This window comes from Chiloscyllium plagiosum, unplaced genomic scaffold (assembly GCF_037043375.1).
Source record: "Chiloscyllium plagiosum isolate Xiang-an unplaced genomic scaffold, Cpla_swu_hap1 HiC_scaffold_9, whole genome shotgun sequence".
NCBI classification, from domain to species: domain Eukaryota; kingdom Metazoa; phylum Chordata; class Chondrichthyes; order Orectolobiformes; family Hemiscylliidae; genus Chiloscyllium; species Chiloscyllium plagiosum.
The window spans coordinates 26,128,833-26,150,331 of NW_028270147.1; the positions used below are offsets into that span (position 1 = coordinate 26,128,833).

The 21,499-nt window shown below is 36.0% G+C and overlaps 1 long non-coding RNA gene across 3 annotated transcripts; it reads right to left on the bottom strand.

Moving 5' to 3' along the window:
* Positions 1-573: 573 nt before the first annotated feature.
* LOC122554212 (uncharacterized) lies at positions 574-21,466 on the bottom strand. 3 transcript variants are annotated; one of them, XR_006312939.2, is made up of 4 exons: positions 21,328-21,466; positions 20,915-21,062; positions 19,009-19,133; positions 574-765 (listed from the first exon to the last, which is right to left on the bottom strand). It is a non-coding gene; the product is annotated as an uncharacterized LOC122554212 (long non-coding RNA). The 3 variants fall into 3 exon arrangements; XR_006312938.2 differs by lacking the exons at positions 20,915-21,062; positions 21,328-21,466 and adding an exon at positions 20,205-20,409; XR_015758119.1 differs by lacking the exons at positions 574-765; positions 20,915-21,062; positions 21,328-21,466 and adding exons at positions 10,950-18,853; positions 20,205-20,409.
* Positions 21,467-21,499: the final 33 nt, after the last annotated feature.

Sequence of the window (21,499 nt, forward strand, 5' to 3'; positions counted from 1 at the left end):
CCACTTAATAACAAGGGAATACTTTTTCTATGAGGACTGGTAGAGATAGAATAGGAAAGCAAATTTGGGGGAATGAGAAAGATCCATGTGGCTATGTCAGTCCCAATTGTATGTTCTAGAACTGATATCCCGAGTTTTCAATTGTTCAAACAAGCAGCCTTTGGGTTTTGTCAGGGATAAAAGCATGATTTGCAAATAGATTCTATAATGAGCACAGCTTTTCTGGTGGCAGTGAAGATGACAGCTGCTCTCACCTTCCATCTTTCTGGTAACTATCAGCTTTATGTAGCTTTTACCATAAGCCACAGCCCAGCTACCATATCTAATTGTATAAGCCAGGTGGCAGCTGTTTTACTTAAGGTGGCAGATCAGCATATCAATTTTTCTGACAAAGAAAGGAAACTGAACATAGTTTAATCTTCATGCCTTTCTTTTTGTCTTACCCTAGGTCCTGGAATTGACTATTAACAAATTTGATTAAATGTGTGCACTTCCTTAGGATGCTTTTTATTCCAAATTGGAAGGGGTGTGTACGGTTAATGTAAATAGTCTCTGATAGAGATTAGACATACACACGTGTATTTGTTTATTTCCACTGATCCCTTGATGATGCACTCATTCCTTGGGGTCTACACATTAGGTTGAATAATGATGGGTGACTGATCTTCAGTCCGATTCCTCAATGCAAGAAGGTGCTTGGCTGATTTAACCATATCAATATGAATTGAAGAATCAGAAACCGATGTAGAAGAAGTGGGAAAAGTACTGAAAGAATAGGAAACAGTGGTTAATATAGAACTCTAGTTAAGTGGAGGTTGAACTCAACTGAAAAATACAAAGCATTATCCACTAAGTATGCTACAAGCTTTTAACACTTGTCACATAATTGTAAGACAGATATTGATTTATAACATAATATAATGAAGCTAATTGTACGTTGGTATGAATTAATATATAATTACATAATTTTCTGGCATCTACTGCTAATTATTATGCAATGAACTTGCATGAATTGTATCACAGTACTTATGCATTTTGTCATTTAAATGCATAAATATGGAAATTTTCATAGGACAACAGCTGAAGAAACTGTTTGCTGTCTGTACATTGTAGAGATTAATGTAAAATGAATGTCTGAACCACCTGGGACCTCAATGAGTAACATTGCATAATAGATTCCAAGCTGTTGGTTTAAATGTCTGCATTCAAATAGCTTACTATCAATAGACAGTGCTATAAAGTAAAGCAAGTTTCAATTCATGAGTCATAACAAACCTCTCACATGAAAATCTTATCAAAAAATAAGAACTATGTCCAACACATGATTCCTATTATGCCCTTATCTTATTTTTAATAACTTCCTATTGGTTGTACAAGGAACATTGACAGTATCCTTATGGTAAAATCAACAACAAGGACTCACTTTTAACGTAAAGTGATTTTAATATAGGCAAACATAACATTTTTCAAATGAGTACAATTAAGCAAAAGCTGATACCGAAATAAATCAGAATATAAGGGGTGAAGGCTTGGTAAAAGAGATAGGTTAAAAGGAGAGCCATAAAAGCAGAGAGGTTAGGAAATCAAGAGGTTTAAAAAGTAGAGTCATTGAGTTAGACCGCTGAAGAGACAATGTTATGCAGTGGAAACGGTAGGCAATGCATAGAGACCAGAGATGGAGCAAAGCATAGGGTTTTAGGTTTAGAGAAACTACCAGAAATAGGAATAGAATGGAAATTTAAAAATTTGAACATAAGGATAAGAATTTTTTAATTGTGATGTTGGTAGGCTTGGAGCCAATGTAGATCAGCAAGCCAAGGTTTGAAAGTGTGAATGAAACTTTGTACAAGTTATGATGGCAGCAGAGTTTGGAACAGCTGAAATATATGGCAGGTACAAGATGGGAGACCAGCCAAGAAAGTATTTGAACAGTCATGTCTGGAGGGTACAAAAGCATGAATGAAGCATGAAGCTGTCAGCTGGCTGAGATAGAAGCAGAGAAGTGTAATATTGAATGTCAGTTCAGAGGTGAAACTAGACATTCTTTGTAATAGGGAATAGGAAGGTTTAGGAGCACAACCTATGGGAGATCAAAGATTAAAACAGTTCAGTTTAGCTTTAGGTAAGGTCTGACAGAGGGGTGAAATGGACAGTGTGAAATGGAAGTCATGGTGGGGAACAAAGGCAATAGCTTTTTCAATACTTAATTTGAGGAAACTATAATTTATCCAGGACCAAACATCAGACAAACAGATTAATAACACATTGACAGTGGAGGGCTCAAGAAAGATTGTGGTGAAGTGGAGCTAAGTGTCACAACTGAAAATGTGGAATCAAATGCTACGTTTCTAAATTATGTTACCAAGGGGCAGTATTTAGATGCGAAATGGGAGGAGACCAAGAATATATCCTTGGAGACCTCCAAAAGCCTGTGGCAATGTAAAATATTACCTAAAATATTTAATTCCGTTATGCAATATCGGTAAATATAATTAATTATACATGAGGACAATGAAGGTGATGAATTATTTAAAAAAGGAAATAGGATGTGCAATTGAAGGAAATAGGTTTGCGGGGCTATGGGGATAGCACAGTGGAATGAAACTGATTATATTGCTCAATAAAGAGCCAGCACAGATCGATTTGCCAAATTGTCTCCTTCCGTACTGTAATGGTTTTATGATGCTATGACATGGAAATATTATATGTATCATTCCAATCTGTCTAGATTTTAATAAGTTAGAGTATTTGCACAGTAAATACATTTACAACACTTACTGAGCATTCATATAATAGTATCAGGACTGCCCTGAGCATGACTCCCATGTATCCTTTTCTATTCTCACTTACTGTTAAAAAAAAATTGAATCCAGCCAGCAAGTTAGTGCAATAGAAAACCAACGTTCAGTATGACAGAGTAGATGAGGACATTTGAACCACCCATCCTAGATGCTGCACTGTATGGGCACATATGGAGTCTGTGTCAAATTAGGAAATAGGCAAATTAAATGAATCTCCACAACATTGACTATTGTGTGGCACCCGGCAGGCAGCTCAGGGCTTTTCCAAGATTTCCCCGGTTGAGCATTGAATCTGAGAGGGCAGAGAAGAAAATATTTGGGGAAAGAATGTGTGCAAAGAATGCCATTCCCTTATTTACAAAGCTAAATAAATCACACAGCATATAAAAAACAGCACAAGATTTCTGTTAGCTATTTAGTTTCTCTTGTGAATATTAAATGGAAAATAATTGTTGGAATTATTTTTGAAAAAATAACTTACTAGCAATCAACCCTTTCCAAGGTAAAAAGTATATGAAGCTAACTTCATTTTACAAACTTACTTCACTGATTATTATTTCTTACCAAGGTTATTGCAAACTTTATGACATTGTATCAATAAGGTCAGGTTTCTATTTATTTGTATTCTTTTCAGTATTTTATTCTACTTTTTCTTCCATTACTGTTCAAGCCAATATAAACAATTGGGTGGCATTACTGGCAAGTCCAGAATGTATTGCTTATCCTTAATTGCCCTTAAGTAGTGTCTATGTTTTGACAGTCTACCCAATATATTGCTACATCTAGAGATACAGGATTTTGATTCTGCAGTTCAATACCTCGTGGCTGCCCAGTTCGATACACAATTCATTGCCACAGAAGGCTGTGGAGGGCAGGTTATTGAGTGTATTTAAGACTGATATAGATAGGTTCTTGATTGTCAAGGGTTACGGCGAGAAGGCGGGAAAGTGGGGATGAGAAACTTATCAGATGTGATTGAATGACAGAACAGACTCAATGGGCTGAATGGCCTTTTGTCTGCTCCTATGTCTTATGGTCTTATGACTTAGTAGTGTTGTCACTGGTGTGGCAATCTTGAGCCCCAAGCTAATGCTCTGTGAAAATGGGTTCAAATCCCATCATGGTTGATGTGAAGTTTGCATTCAAAAATAAATTAAAAATCAACACATTCTAATGATGGCATCTAGTCATTGCCAAAAATTCATCAGATTCAACATTGTTATTCAGAGGTATCTTTATCTGATCTTGTTTGCATTGACTCCAGAACTACAACTATGTGGCTAACTGTTAACTCATCTCTGAAAGGTCCTAGCAAGCCATTCAATTCAAGGGCAACTAGTGATGGGTGAAAAATGCTGGACTTGCCAGGTGTGCCCACATCCCATGTACAATATTCAAAACAAAATGACATGTGGCTTGCAAGCAGAGTTAGGGTTGATGATTTTCTCATGCACATGTCTTTGTAGGTGCTTGAGATGCCACTAAAAATGGCTGAGAAACTTGAATTAGTGCATCCTGTGAACAGTACACACTACAACCACAAATGTATGGGGTTCCAGTCAAATGGACTACTTTGTCCTTATTACTGTCAAGTTTTGAAACTGTTATTCAGCAACACCTAGGCATGTGGAGAGCATTCTATGCACTCTTACCATATGTCATAAGTGGAAAAGTGTATTTGGAGAGATGGGAGGATAGCCACTTATTCTGATGCTGACCTGTTCTAGGATCCATGGCAGTTATATGGTTAGTGTGGTTGGACTTTTGGTCAGCGGGACTGAGATATTGCACATGTAGAATTCCCTGAAGAAATGACATTGAATGTTAAGTAGAGTTGGTTCTGCTCTTTCATTTTAGGAAGAGTCGTTGCTTAGGATTGTGCTTATGTTACTTGTCATTTATCAACTCAAGCCTGATACCCATATGCAAGGATGGACAGTTGCATTATCAAAGGACTTTGTAAATCAGGCTGGATGTTAAGTAATCATCAGTGGACATTTCCACTTCCAGTATTTTTATGGCAGCAAGATCATTCATAAAACATCAGAATATAATTAAGCTTGGGGCCTCAGCTGCCCTGAGGAACTGCTGCATACTGTGTCGGAACATTATTCTTGCACATTTAATCCATCATTAACTGATGGCAACTATCCATTATCTGAGTGGCTCACTTAGAATGGATTTTGAAATTCTCAAGCTCACGGCACAAACTTTAAATTTCAGCAATAAATTGGCATTCCAGATTCAGAGTAACACTTGTTTCATTGGTAGAAAAATCCTTCATTAGATAGCTTCATTTGTTTTTTGTCAGTGTCACTGTAAACTGTCTTCCTGTCTGAGAAAGTTTTTTCTAGCTTGTTCATTTTAATAATTGTGGAGGTACAAAAAGGTCGCAAATTATTTAATCTCAAATGCTGAAATATCTCACTTTCAGAAATTTGAATGTGCTAGAGGAGGAAAAAAAATTAAAGTTGATCTTTACTTTCAGGAGTGAAAGTTGGGTTCGTTGGGAAACAAGATGCATTTTTTGTCTATCCTTAGATGTTATTTATTAGGTAATGGTGGGCCTTCTTTAACGATTGTAGTCCATGTGATGAAGACACTTCCAAAATCCTGTTAGTTGAACAGCCTTATTTCAAACTTTATGTTCAAGATAAGGTCATTGATTGAGCAGCTGAAGATGTTTGGACCAGAACATTGCCCCTGCTTTGAACTCCTGCAGTGACATCCTGGGGTTGAAATGATTGACACCCAACATCATCCTTTCCTTTCAGTCTCAACTTCAACCTATGCAGTGTTTCCTCCAATTCCCACTTCTTTCAATTGTTTAAAGATCCTGGGTGCCACATGAAGTCAACGTTGCTTAGATTTTGGGAATCTGTGATTTCCTTCTAGAATCCGGTTTGTACTTATATCAGAAGCAAGGCTGAAATGAGGTCCAGAAATGAGTCATCCTGGAAAATCCAACTGAAAATTGGTGATTAGGTTATTGGTGAATATTGTTGCTCTTTATTGCACTGTTGATGACTCCTTGCCATTTTCTGCAAGTAATCGAGAATAAGCTAGTAGGATGGTATTGGATGGATTGGATATATATTATTTTTATGGTCAGGACATAATTGGGCAATTTTCCACACTGCTGGGTAGATGAAACTATTACATCTGTAGTAAAACTGATTAGTTTGGATTATGGCCAGTTCTGAAACACAGGTCTTCAGTGGAATGTGGTTGATGCTCATTAACTTAGCTGTGTCCAATAAATTCATTGATAACTTATAGAGCATTGTGAATTGACCGACCACTATTAACCATAATAGTTAAGATCATCCTGGTGTCCTATGATAAATGGTTTTCATTCTTTTAGCCTCATCCAGAATGTCCAGTCAGTTTTATTTTCCTGTTAATGATTTAATCATAACTGGATGCAGGAAAGTCTTCCAAAAAGTGTGGTGCTGGAAAAGCACAGCCAGTCAGGCAGCATGTGAGGAGCAGGAGAATTGATGTTTTGAACATGAGCTGATGAAGAGATTACGCTCAATGTTGATTCTCCTGCACCTCGGATGCTGCCTGACCAGCTGTGCTTTTCGAACACTACACTTTTTGACTATTGGACTGCAGTTGCTTATCTCTGTCTGTATTGTTATGGTTTTGCAGATTAGCATACATGGAACCCTTTGTAACTTCATTGGAATGATATATCATTTTGACAAACATACAGCACTCTGTACAGTATTTTCATTGAATCAAGGTTATGCTTTATCAATTTATCCATTCATTTATCTTTGACCCTGATACATTTTCTACTGACCATATTTTCACTTGCAAACCTTAATCAATACTGTCATTTTCTTGAGGCCACAAATGTTTTGTAACAGAAATATATTCTGTTTTACATCTGAAAAGGTTGCTCATTTTTAATAAGTATCAGAATTTCTGATAATTGCACTTAGCTTGCTGTCTACTGAAAGCAATGGCATTTACATGACAAACCTTTTCTTTCAATGATCTATGTGATTTCTCTGGTGGTTTGATGAATCAATCCAGTGAGAAAATTATATAAACAGTGTTTGCTCTCTGGAATGCACTGAGATGTGAAAGGATTAATGCAATTGGCCTTTTGCCCCTGAGTTTGGAAGGGGAATTCAACCAGGTTTCTTGTTCCTCATTACCATATAATAGTCAATTCTACTGGTAGAAATGTACAAATGCCTTTCCTAAACAATGTTGGGTTCAGTTGCAATACAGCTCATAGACTGAAAATATGCAGTTACTTATTAACAACTCAATGCACAAAGCTGATTTAGAACCCATGCAATACACCAATGCTTTCTGGAGAAGAGGACAAAATGTCCAGAAAAACCACAATGTTGTAATTTTATAACATCACAATTAAAGGGAAGAACAATATTATCTACTTGATGGTCTTCTATTTCATGTCCATTGTTTTTGGATAAAGAGCATCCTTTGGATTGCTGCTGCTATAAATTTTGATCTGAGCAATGAGATTATTTTTAATGAAAAATCCAGGTCTACCAGTTTCCGAATTCAAATTTGTTCCACCAGACTGGCTTTTAAGCAATATTGCTCAACTTGCAGAACATCAACAAACTAATCAAGGCTTTCAACTTTGCCTATATTCATTGATTATTAGACGACCCAACTGAATTTTGAAAGTTACTGTGAACTATAGCAAACCCCTCTTTTGTGAATTTGTTGAAAATGTCAAACCTTGTTTCTTCTTTTAGTGTTTTGAGAAATTGACTATATTCTGAAATTGTTTTTCTATTTGTTTTACAATGGTTGCATCAAAGAAAATTGCATTGATGTTGAAGGAACAATCAACTTTATCATCTTTCAGACACTTTGAATTCTTCTGGCATTGAGCTACAGTATCTTTTACATCAGCTTCCAATTAATACATAAATTGCATCTTTTCTTTGTAATTCCTGGAGGAATTAATGCATTACCTGAAAATTTTCAGGAAATAAAGAAGATGATGAGCTATTGAATTCTTACATCTGGAAATATAATATCTGTAGAAAAGAATCAATTGCTTATTGTACATGTTTTCTATGTTGGCCTACACAGTGTTTATCAAAATATGCATTTAATTTTACTATTTATAAACAGCTAGCATAGTCACTTGTACGCTATTCAATTATAAAGACAGTATTTTACAACTGATTGATGCCTTGACAGAATTGCGCACGCTGCACATTTTTTAAGAAACAACTAATGGATCAAATATATATTTAGAACTAAAGTGGATCTTGCCTCTGGTAGGTCAACAATTAAATCCAAGTCAATTCTTCCGGTTATCTCTCTCCTCCAATAAACAGAATTATTTCCTCCTCACTTTAAGATGACGAAATGTGATTACTTACCTTAGAATATCAGCATTATACTTCATGTGCCTTTTCTCATCACAAGTGTTTTGATAAATAAAACCTAATGGCTGATAGATTGCCTTTGGATTGCTTTGTGTCTGGGGTGCAACAAAGACCACACCACATTATGTTTCCTTCATTTTAGAAATGAGTTAGCCCAGAACTTAGTCTTCATCTGTTTCTGTTGCATGCTTTCTGTCATTGTATAGTTCAATTTGAGATAGACAGGTTTGAGGTAACATGTAAAACTGTAGCTGTCTCATGCTCATACTTATTCAATTTAATTTCCCTGGCATGTTGTTCATTTGATTGCTTCTTACACTTTTCCCCCTTAACTGACATTTTCTTTACTATACAAGTTTGCATCATGACTTATGTAATATTGAAATTGATAACTCTGGATGAATCATCTTAATTTGGATGTTTGTGCACAATTTATAAACATATTGTGAATAGTAATAAATGCATATATTACTATGTCGCATATGTTACATAATACAATATAAACATTATCGTACCATTTCTATGCAATGGTCATCACTGATCTTCAAAAGAAATTAAAAAATAAAACATTTTGATGTAAGCTGGCATCAGTATATTAGTTACCGATAAAAGGTAAGTAAATTATCATATGAAAAATCATCTGTTAGGCTCAATTTTGAATACAGATAATTAGGACTAACATTCATGACTGCAACATTAATATATTATAAATCATTACATTGGTCCTGACTTATATTTTCATAGACCTTTCAATACATTTTCCCTTCTATTATTTGCCATAACATTGATAATACAATATGATGAGCTCCAACTCAGATATATATTTTCACCCATGATTTCCTATATTTCAAGTTTACAGCCTTCGCTACAAGTAGATGACTGCAAATTAGAAAATTAGAATGACCCATTCCAAGCAAAATTGGAAAAGTTATGGAATTAATTGCCAGACATTTGAGGTCATAACAATTGTTTTTAACATCAAATCAGCAAATTAACAGTTGAGAAATAGCACATCACATATCTTTCCAAATGATGTAGCAAAATTAAAGACAGCAAAATATTGTCTTGTCCCTAAAAACCATGCCCTCATCAATTCATTTATTATATTCTGGTGGATAAATAGACATGTCAAGTTTGGTTTTGTTACAGCATACAAGTTTTAAATTGTTACTTTTGCTTCTTCTATTTTTGTTTCAGTTTCTACATAACAAAATTACCAGCAATTTAAAGGTCCTTATGTTTGAATTTAAACATTGAATACAGTGCCTCATTTTATAGACAAATATATTGGTATATTCTAAATTTTATATAAGCACCTGAAAATGCTGATACTTTTCAAATTCTGAAAATATTTTAGACTTACAAACAATATCATTACTTTTCAAATTCACTTGATCAATTTCCATGGAATAAACTGACTGCAATTTCAGGTGATTCTCATGGTGTTTCTCATTAGTAAGTTTACAATTCATTGTAAAAAAAATAATAATTATAGTCACCTACAATTTCCTGTATTACTTCTGCAATATCCTGCACTATATCTGAACACCTCATTGTTTATGCTTTGTGATTGTTCTGAATTCACTCAAAATATATTACCTTCACATATTTGGGCCCTCGTTCCTGTTAGTATCAGTTAAGTATTTGTTAACTAGCATACACAAATGAACTAAGGGTTGAATGGCTTAGCACACAATGATTCACACATCTATGACTTGAATTCTACTTTACTAAAAATTCTCTATCTTTAGGAGATTTAAGTGAAGCACCTTTGGCAAGTACTAATTTTCTTTCTTAAAATTCTCCATAATTTGGTGCTAAATGGAACGAAATTGTCGAGGGCCACCTGTAACTTTGTCAGTGCAATTTTTGAAATTTCTTACATCTGGCATTCTAATAACTCAGTGTTAGCACACACATTATTGCTGAAATTGGACAAAACGTGCTTCTCTAATTAGGCTGATTCAATTACTTTATATTGATTTGATTTCTCATGGTTTCACTAAAGTTAAAGGTTTGTACAAATATTAACAGAAATAGAAATAACAAAAGATATTAAAGTTGATCAATTGTCTTTTGAAATGTTATTAATTACAGGATTACGGAACTGTTTCTGAACTCTTATCAACATCTTTATGCCTCATTCAACAGTCACAAATATGTTTTTCAAATCAATTACCAGTAAGTAAATTCTCAATCAAACTGGTTTGGGAGTATGGATTGCTCTAGAGCAGATATTAATATCAGCGTCACAAATGTCAAAGTTAAAAAAGATGAGCTTGCATTGACTTTATTCGTGACTTTAATGAAATTAGGACTTGATTTTAACAAATATCACACTTTTTTGATGAAAACACATTTAACAATAGAACTCAGGCCAGAATGAAACAGTGATGACAATTTTGTTCAAGAAGGCTGACTTCAAATATATCAACAGGCTGGAAAGTGAGATGTAAGTGCGACAAAATAGTTATTAGTTTACAAAGTTTTTAAAAATCTTTATCACGTCCTGTAGAACCATAGCTGTTGGATTTTAAAGTAGAAATTTGACCCATTTTCACTCGATCGTAAAAGCTGATAAGCTGTTTCCAGGATATGGGATAGTGGTGCTGGAAGAGCACAGCAGTTCAGGCAGCATCCGAGGAGCAGTAAAATCGATGTTTCAGGCAAAAGCCCTTCCTGATGAAGGGCTATTGCCCGAAACATCGATTTTACTGCTCCTCGGATGCTGCCTGAACTGCTGTGCTCTTCCAGCACCACTAATCCAGAATCTGGTTTCCAGCATCTGCAGTCATTGTTTTTACCCTGTTTCCAGTATATGTAAATGTGCAGTTTGTGTACTCTACATCAAATGATCATTCAACTAGCACAAGCCTTCTTACTGAATTGAATAGAATAGGCAATATTACTGTTCAATATACATCAGTTCATCTTTAATATTTTGGTTATTCATGGAGAGAAATAAACTTTTCTTGAAGTTATCTCTATCTTTTTTCTTACTCTATTTCTTTCCACCAAGGTTTTTCTAGAACATTTTTGCATTCTGTTTTTCTCAACACATTGCTATCACATATTTGTCTATAGAATAGAATCCCAACAGTGTGGAAACAGGTCATTCAGCCCAACTCGGCCCCATACTGAGTCTTGAGAGCATCCCAACCAGGCCCCTCCCCCACCCCACTAACCCTGCATTTCTCATGGCTAACACACCTAACTTACGTATCCCTGGACACTACAGAGTAATTTAGCATGGCCAACCCACCTAGCTTGTACATCTTCAGACTGTGGGGAGAAACCAGATCACCCAGAGGAAATCTGCACACTTATGAGGAGAATGTGCAAACTCCACACAGACAGTTGCTTGAGGATGGAATCAAACCCAGGTTCCTGACACTAAGACAGCAACACTGGGCACTGTCCTACTCATCCCTCTTTTCCTCACGTTGTGTATAAATTATATGTGTAGGACTCTCATACAATTTTTATAGATGAATTTAGACTCACTTTTTTAAATGGCAGGCCATGGAACAAATGGTAGTCATTATACAAGAGAGTTGGAGCAAGGAAATAGATTATGGAAGTTTTGTAAAATGGAAGAACTGTAAGTGGAAGGATCCAGAACCTGAATATTTCTACAAAATGCAACTTGGGGCTTAGTCAGTGGTAACGTTCATTGGAGCCAAGTGCTGAAACAAAAGAGGAGTTTTAAGTCTTGTATTGTTCCATGGTGAAAACTGAAATGCAGGATTTTGGAGTAATCTGACATGAAACTATGTTGTAAAGGTGAGTTCTGATACGGTAAGAATATGTGTCAAAGCTTGTGAAGTGCTATGTATGCAAGTGGAGGTGTATGTTAATGTAGTTAATAGAGAACAGGAATCAGGAGTGACAAGCATAAAAATAATTATCTGAATGTATGTACCAAGGCCAGAATGTGTGAATGATACTAAAGGATGACAATGTTGTGCAGTTGCAAATTTTTAAAGCATCATGGAATTAAGGGTTCAACTGAGGCATAAAAACTTTGATCAGAACAAAATCTGAGGCCTAAATACCTAAGAGGTGGACACATCAATATGTTAACTAAAATCATTTTAGCTACTGAAAGTGCTTTTCTCCAGACTAGTTGGCATATTTATGAAGTGTTATATTGCAATTATAGAAATCTAGAATAGGGTCAGTGTGAAAACACAATCTCTGCCACAAGAGGTTTGAATCCTTTTTTTCAGAAATCCAAACATTTTTGTAAATATAAACTTTCTGGTAAATAATTCTTCCTAAGTATTCTGAATTGCTTTATTTTAGTGAAATGAAATTTAGCTTACCTTGTGTCTTAGGGTAAAAGTCAAATACTTTAGACTTGTCAGATACCACACGCAATGTTTTACATTTTATAGAAAGGGATAGTGACATTAATAAATAAGGCATACAGTTTATCATACCACTGATTCTGGCAGTAAGCACATCCAAAGGCAAAAACTATTGCTGTCTTAAAATGCCAATGTCCTTATGCTTTCAAATTTGCTGTCACAAATCAATTTTTTTATAGTAGTCCAAAATTGAAGCAGCATATTCTCATTGATGTAAATAATGATAGTGTTAAAGCTTCAATACTCATTGATCTTAGCAATAATATATCAGAACATTATGATGACAGACAAATGACTGGACAATGAAGTATTGCAAAGCAACTTCCCAGATTGTGTGTACAAACAGTTTTATAAGTAGCATCCAGACAATCAGTTAGCTTATTCTATTATTCTTGTGACCTTGCACTACTTGGCAGAAACTGACAATTTTCCTTCCTGCCTTCTTGAAATTGCAAATAACTTTGCAATAACAAAAGGTTTTTTTATGAAGCTCTTCAAACAACAGTGGATGGATTTTAAGACTTTTTTTTCATTTAAATATCTGGATGTCCTTGCAGGCTAAAAAGAACTGTGCAATAAAGCTCTATATTATTGCAATAAGAAAAATCATCTTGTTATACTATAATTATTTACTTCTCATCCATATGATCTGCTCAAATTTGAGGCTTCATCAGATAGGTGAACTTTTCTCTGCAATAGTTTTTGATTACATCCACATAAAAATAATAATGCTAGAAATATTTTACCTTGGTATAACAGGTAAAGAGAAAATTCAAACACTTTTTTGCATTTTTACAATTACATATATTTTTCAACAATTTATTTGTGTGACTTTTGATATAAAGTATGTTATCATTTACATTTTTAATATATATTCCAAGGGAAGAAGGGATAATACAGTCAAGATAATTATTTTACATGGATGCCACACACTTAAGAAGTTGTTTTTATATTACTGCCTGATTAGCAACTTAAGAAAAATCATTTCACTGGTACACAGATCAGAGCAACCAATGCAATGAGTACTGTACACATTATGAGAAAGGTGGGAATGAGTAATAACTAATGCTAGTTATTCATTATTTAACTCCAAAATGTACTTAGCACCATAAAATGTACTTCCGAGACAATGGCAGCCAAATGGAACATGGAAAAGTATTGTGTTACATTACATTTTATTAATGATCCTTAAGAAAAGTTATTCGAAGTGAGCCCACAAGAATCATTATCACATTATGATTGGCATATTTGGAAAAAAATTTAAACTGAGTTAAATCAGTTTTTAATAAACTAATGCACACATCAGTAAAACACTCTTACAGCCTTTTATTTCAAGGAATCCTTTCTCCCATAAATGTTCAAAATATTTCCAATTGAAATATTATAACGATTGCATCACTGTACTTTTAATTGGAAATTGTAATGCCTGTCAGTCTCTGCCAGCATGTTTTGTTGTATCTATAACTAACAGAGAGGTCTAATAACTTTCTCATATGGATGAAAACTGAGCCATTTAATGGGAATATAAATGCATTTTAATTTTCTAAAGAATTCTAACTGACAAAATTAAGTGTAGCCTTCACTAATACCATTAATTTTTCTACTTTACATGGTAACACGAACACTTGTGTCAATTGATTTGTATTAGTGTGATTTTTTTTATGGCATCAATATTTTAGCATCAGAGAATCATATTAGACCACTACCTGCTCAGTAATGCATCAATAGAAAAGCAATGACTCCATTTTGCTTTCTTTGATTGCATTTTATTACGCCTCTTTCCAATTCTAATGTTTCAAACATAATTTATACTGATGTTATGCAAATATTTTGTACAAATCTATAGATATTTTTCCTGCAGTCTGCTTCAAAGAAGAATTCCTGTGACATTTCAATTCTTATGATCAGAATTTAATTTAGTGTTTAAGCCTTTAATGTCCATCTGTTCATTAAAGATCAATGATCTAGCAATTTTTATTTTATACATGTTACTAATAAGTAAATTGCATAACATTTGACTGTCATCTGCCATACTGTATACTTTTAAAAAGTAATTAATTCCTTAATGCTTGTATTTTTACTGGGCTCTAAGAATATGGTTTGAATTTTGAAAGTTTTTCCATTCAAGTATTTAAGACATAGCACGAATATAAATATCTTGATACATTAATGCGATCTGACACTTTTAAACTTCAGTTGCAAAATGGGACAAGCCCTTGATTCTGCTGGATCTAGTGAACCTTTGTAGTACTGAAAATCCTTTGAACCTTGTAATCGCATAAATCGGATATAAATGGTTTTTGCCGTAACAAAAGCAAATAAATGTTAGAAATAAACTCGATGTCCAACCCAAAGTCGCCTTTGAACAAACTGAAAAGAAAGATGAACTGAAAATCATTTCATAATTTATATCTTGGCGTACCAATGCTACTGCAACCCTCAAAGGGCATTGCTTTCACCATCATTCACTTCCTTCAACACTACATTCGTTACAATTACCATTACCGTTACTATGTGGAGGCAGCTGTGACATTTATTCTGACACTGAAATAAAAGCTCATGCCACTTTTAAAAAGGTGACTTCCTAATGTACGATCCATTGCTTCATAAAATTTTCATTTATCTTTTGGTTTCTATTCACCAAAGTCCAGACGCTTGAAGTTAGTTTCACACAGCTCACAGAGTCACGATCGATTTCAAGTACATATGAGCTAGAAGATCCAACAACTCCTAGATAAATAACGGGACTAATAGATAAATATCTCCAATTATTTATTGGTGATACTGTATTTTTATTGCGCATTGTTACCTGCTCCAGCATGTTTAAAATTGTTGAGCTTTATTGTTCTCAAATGCGATAGAGAGACAACTATTTTGATAACGAAGGAATATTGTTGAGCTGTTAAATTAACTGGATTATGGTCGTCTGTTTGTCATGTGTTAATCCTAGTGCAGGATGAAAAGTGAATACGTGTGTGAAGACAACTTCTGAGCGCAAGCATCAAGGCCCTCTTTGAATTTCATAGTTTTGGTTTATTTGCCAATGTCGCTACAATTTGTGCTATTGGTCCAGAAGCAAAGAAAGATGAGGTATATTTACATGAAATATGTTGTCCAAAATCAAAGTATTAACGTAAAGCGGTCTAATGGAGAGAGATGCCTGGTTCCTCTTTGGCCTGTGGATTATGGCTAACTACTAATCCTTGATAACGCAATGCGTCTTTGTTATTATAAATCTAACAGATTCCAAACCTTTTGAAGTATTTTCGACGTCATCTGCCGAATATATATTTTCCAATCAATTCATCTTGAAACCTTAGTGGAAAGAGTTGCGTTACTGTTTCTTAAACATATTGTTCTCAATTCTAATGGCAACAACGCCACTTGTTTCGTAAACTTCTGTATTATACATTGTCTAAAATATTCGCACTTGTATAACTTAATAAATTACTAAACTTTGCAGTTTGATATGGAAAAGCGATTACATTTAGCCAGTTTGGTGCGTTGCTACAAAGTCATGCTTTATCATTGCAATAGTTATCTGAACTTTGATAATGTAGATGATGTCAGCTTTTGTGAAAGCCAGTGGCAATTTAAATACTCTTTTTTAGAAGGCAAAAGTCTGCATGACATATTTATTGCGTGGAAGCACAATGCCATTAAGCAAAGTCTTTGTAGTTCCACGTTTTGCTCTGCCAATATCTCCAAAGATATTACTTATAGTGTCGCGTAAGTGTCCTTCAGTAAATCCAAAGGTTCTTCAATAAAATTATAACTTCTTTCTTTTGCAACTGTTATAAAATTAGAGCATCGCAGAATAGGAATTCATTGCACGATCAATAGTAGATGGTAGCAGGACATTAGTTAATTAGTTAAACACTTTTGGCTGTTATAAACCTATAATTAATGTGACTTTACAAATTGAAGGTAAACACCGTAAGGCGATTGATGTGCATTTGATTTGGCTCCATTCACAAACGCTACGAGGCCTAATGTTCTATAGAACAGGTGTAGCACTGTTCACAATTTACAAACGAACATTGGATTTGCAGTAATCAATGTTAAATCGTTATTGCATGTATCTCGTTTAACTGAAAAAGTGTAATGTATCATTGCTCTCTGCTTCTGCAGTACAATAAAGTACTTGGCTGACACAAATTTTGGGTGGGGCACGACTACTACGTCTCTGCCTCTGAATAGGTTTAACGCAAAAGAGCCACTTGTTAAGGGTTAGAGTTGACGTATACTTTACTTTAACCTCTATTGAAAGCACGCTTATAACAAATATGTCTACGATATTTTTAAAAAGTAGCAAAGACTATTTTGATTATGCAGTTTCTAGAGAAAAAAAGTCCATGTAGCACAATCCACTAAAAGTAGCAAAAAAGATCTGTTCAAAAAGATCAACCTGGAGAAACTGAAATTGAAGCAATTAGTTTACTACTACTGTTGCCTTACAATGTCGAGTTGTCTGCAGTCCTTTAGTAAAACGCCAACTTAATATCCCTTTCATTAAACATAATTAATTTTCTGTGGGTTTCTACTATATGAATATACGATAAAATATGAAGATAGCAGAATTCTTGTCATTTATATAAAGAAGGATATACAGTGTCTACTTCTGGCTGACGAGGGTCTCATTATAAAAGTGTAAAAGTACAATTTCAATGACTTTATAGTGACAGCATCATCAGAAGCCATCTTACACTCCTATTTATCCCACTTATTCCTATTTCACAAGCTATGCACATACTCACGTTCTGTTGTAAACTGGAAAAGAAAAAAAGTAACTCTTCAAAACATGTATCACAGAGCTACTGAGAATGATAAATTATTCAGATAAGCCAACAGTCTTATGATTGAAATGATAGGGTTTCTTTGACTGTGATTTGCAAGAAGCGATTGAGTACGGCAATTGTACAAATTAACCTTCTCAGTATTCGCTACTATCGACTTCAGCAGTGACAAAATGAGTCGAGATGAGAGAGTGCACACCGTGCCTGGGAGAAAATCAGTTGAGCAGACAAATGATCTGTACAGGCTGAGGCTGGACTTTGAGACAACACAAAGATTGAATCCCAATCCGAATACCTATTTGTCTTCGACTGTATTGTTCAGTTATTGTGGAACGATGTGATTTTAACTGATCTCTACCTCGGTGTTAGAAACTTCAAGAACATTTCCGAAACTCTGATTGAGAAGCAAAAGTGAATGTCCTTTTAATTCCACTCATCATGATATAACCTTACAGTGTACAAATCAGATTTTGGACGTTTGTCTTATGTAAAATGACACGAATTTACTCTTATCTTGGGGTGGGTGGAATTTAAACAATGTTTGAAATCTAGGGATATTCAATTCACAGGTAGTAGCGAAGGTAATGGAATGACATCATATTGTCAGTTATTATGAATATTTGTTTTAAAATCCCCCTTAAGGATAGAAAACAGCAACTAGCTGTTATTGCTTTAAAATTGCACTCTGAAGTTTTATTTCTGCAGGATCTGATACAGGACTAAAGGACGTCTCTACAAATGACTGCTTAAATCCCAGCTTCATCCCTTGTCGTTTACATTATCGCTTTAGCTCGTCCCGTGATAACGTCTCAATAGCAGATTGATCTTACAACGTCATGAAACATACATCGGACAGAGAGGATCTGTTGAACATCTACGTACAAGAAAGCTTGCATGTCTCAAAGGCTATTCCTACACGGTTATAAAATCTAAATACACTTAAAGCAGAACCAATCCGCTTTGAAAGTTGTCCTTCATTTGTCTAGCGTTTGTGGTGTTGTTGCAATTACAATTGATTGTCTTGGTAAATGATACCAATTGTTGGAGTTGGCTTCTCTCAAAGATTGTTTTTAAAAAAGGGGAGGGTGGTTCTATTGCTAACATGCAACGCAAATATATTCATTTGTTTGACTTTCAGATAAAAAAAAACAAAGTATTGATACATGTCTTGTGAGCACGTTACCATTTCCTATGGAGAGCTGTGTTGTAGAACATCAGTAACCCACAATTCCTTTATGCAAAAGTACATTTGGTTTTAGTCCATTGAAGTGCGAAGACTTTACTCTCCTCGACTACGCGTATTCTTAAGCAATAACAACGTAATCCGTATTATACACCCAAGAATACCCGTCACCGAAGAGAGTCTGAATATATCTAGCAACATCTAGCCAATGCCAAAAATCCACACCCATTATCAACAAAGACGGCATCCAAAGAATGAATCTGAGTAGTCCTTCCCTCAGTACACAGCAAGTCGAGTTTTCATCAGTGCCACTCTGCAAAGGGAAAATGAATAAAATGCATTTTGAAGTATGTGCGGAATTGGTGACCATTTAATGTATTTGATATCTGTCTCCAAATGTACAGCATTTGAAATTACAGCCCATCTGAAAAGGTTAGACCTCAAAAAAAACAGAGTTAAGTAACTCACCTGTCTGTTGCAGCATTTGCAGAATACCGCGTAGCTCGTAGGTATCTTCGATTTTCGACTTTTCATTCTCAAAAGCAAATATTCCCCTGACCATTGAGTCGAAAAGATGCCCAGCAGTTAGGTTCCTGGGGTAGCGGGAGGGCAGGGTGGGGGTGATTGGTGCGAGGTTAAAACAAAGGACACATAATTTCATTCATTTGTTGAGAATCCCTTTATCTAATTATACATTGCCTTGAAAATAATTTAGACGTGGGAGGAACAACTGTGCGTGGGTGGGTGACAGAAGTATTCAAAGTATTCATGGTAGGTAATGCGAGTATTGATTCGAAATATTTAAAGATAATCTTTGCTAATCAACTGTGTAAAACAAAACGATTCAGAAGTCATTTTAGGAACGAGCAGCATTCAGGACAGTTGTTCCCATCAGTAGGTATGGACAGGCGGAAGCAGGGTAAATCTCCAAGTGAATCAGCCACAGAAACCCTTCCAGGCCTCCACACGGAGACGCTTAACTGCATTACAATGAAGGGAAAGCAGAGAGAGGAAAAATACGATATTTCCCTGAGCACCGTTGCTCCTATCACTCCTCTGACGATGTTGGCTGATGGGGAAAGTGAGAATACATTTTTGTTCAATGCATCACCACTCATGAGCGTGGTATTTCCTTTTTTTCCTGCTCATGGAAGGGGTGGAACCCAGAAAAAAAAGACAGGCAGAAGCCTCTTCATTTATGGTTATTTCATTCTTATCACATTATGATACCACCCTTATGTCTATTGACTGGCTGCACCCAGCATCCTGAAATCTCCGTGACAGATGAGATTGGCGCAAATAAAGGATAAAATCAACAATGAGGGGCTTGTGCTGAATACCGAATTTCATCATCGACTGAAGAAACTATTTTCACAGACTAGCTTTAAATTCCTGACAGAATTTCGCCAGAGATTACAGAACACAACTGGGGGCATATTCACCGTAAAACAGCTCGTTCTCTGCGAGACTGTTGTTAGTGGCAGTTTCCAAATTGATATTTTGGAAAAGAAAATGCTAAAAGCAGGCGTTCAGCTGTGAGAACGTACTGTTACCTTGGCAGCACCCACCACAGTAGACATACGAGGCTTTCATAATCGTAATAGCAATTACATCGGTGCATTAAATAATAATAAAAAAAATGCACATAATTTCCTAATACTCACAAGAATATCTGTAAAATTTTGTTCTATGCTTGTTAACCATGAGCAGGAGTCCAGCCCAGCCAGTAGTAATACGACATCCAGACTATGGAATGCGCATGTATTCACATACTCGCCTGCCCAACGTGCCAGCTTTTTAAAAAAATACTTAATTGCTTCCATCTAAATTACAATGGCGAGACGATGCGCCTGACGAACTGGAGAGAAACCTTACCGAGACAGAGAGAGAGAAGCGAGCGACAGACGTTTTCAGGACCACGGAGAGCTCATCTCTAACAGACGCAAGCAGCAGCGACACTAAGCCACGGCGCAACAAAAGCTCTTGTGAATCGAAAGTGCACAAGGCGAACTACTTACTAGCACCATTTCCTATGAGACCGCTGCCTCTGGGTGCATATTCATACCCCACCCCCCCCCCTCCACCCTCACACCCCACCCCACCCCCCACCGCCCACCTTCAGGCTATGGTATTCCCAAAAAAAAAATGACTGTGCAGGGCGCAGGCAGTCAGGGCAACATGCTGGAGATGCTGAGAGCCTTGAAATGTTCCGCAGTACCAGCCGAGAGACATCATCTGCTAAATACCTTTGTTCATTGATTCCCACGTTGCATCTAGTCAAAATAGCATTGCAATTACCCTTCAATAATGCGATTAGCCATCACGAGCAGCGGGTTTTTTTTTTAAATTCACATTTCATTCGAAATGAACGTACCCAAAGCACAATGTCGGCGCCTTTCACTCATTCTCGCGACATATAGTCGTGCAATTCTGAGCCGCCTATTGTCAAAGTCGTCTTATTTCGCAACGATCCAGAGACATCCGGGGCGATGTGATTCCCACATTGGTCATCTCATACGTCCCTTTGCAGGGAAAACAAAAGTGGACTATGTGATTTGATCCTTTTTTTTTTAAAAAAAAACGAATTTTTTTAAGGAAAAAAAATAAAACAGCCCGGTTAACGTGCGCGCTGAATATCACGAGCGGGTGGGGGGGGTGGGTGGGAGTAACTGCACAGTCAACCAGCAACGGGTTCAAAGCAAAACTAAGGCAAGATGAAACTCTGTATTGCCATTAACACTCCAGGGGTTTCTCGCTCTCCCTCTCTTTCTGAAGACACAGGCTTACCTTTATTTTTCCACTAGAGCTTCAAAGACCATCTCCTCCCGGGTCGAGATGCTCCATCGATATGTTTCTCAACCTCCGTTCCCGAGGTTGCTTTCTGTGTTTTATTTTTGGCAGGTGGAGTGGGGAGTGGAGAGGGGGTGGGGGGGTGGGGGGAGGTTGTTGCGGGGTTTGA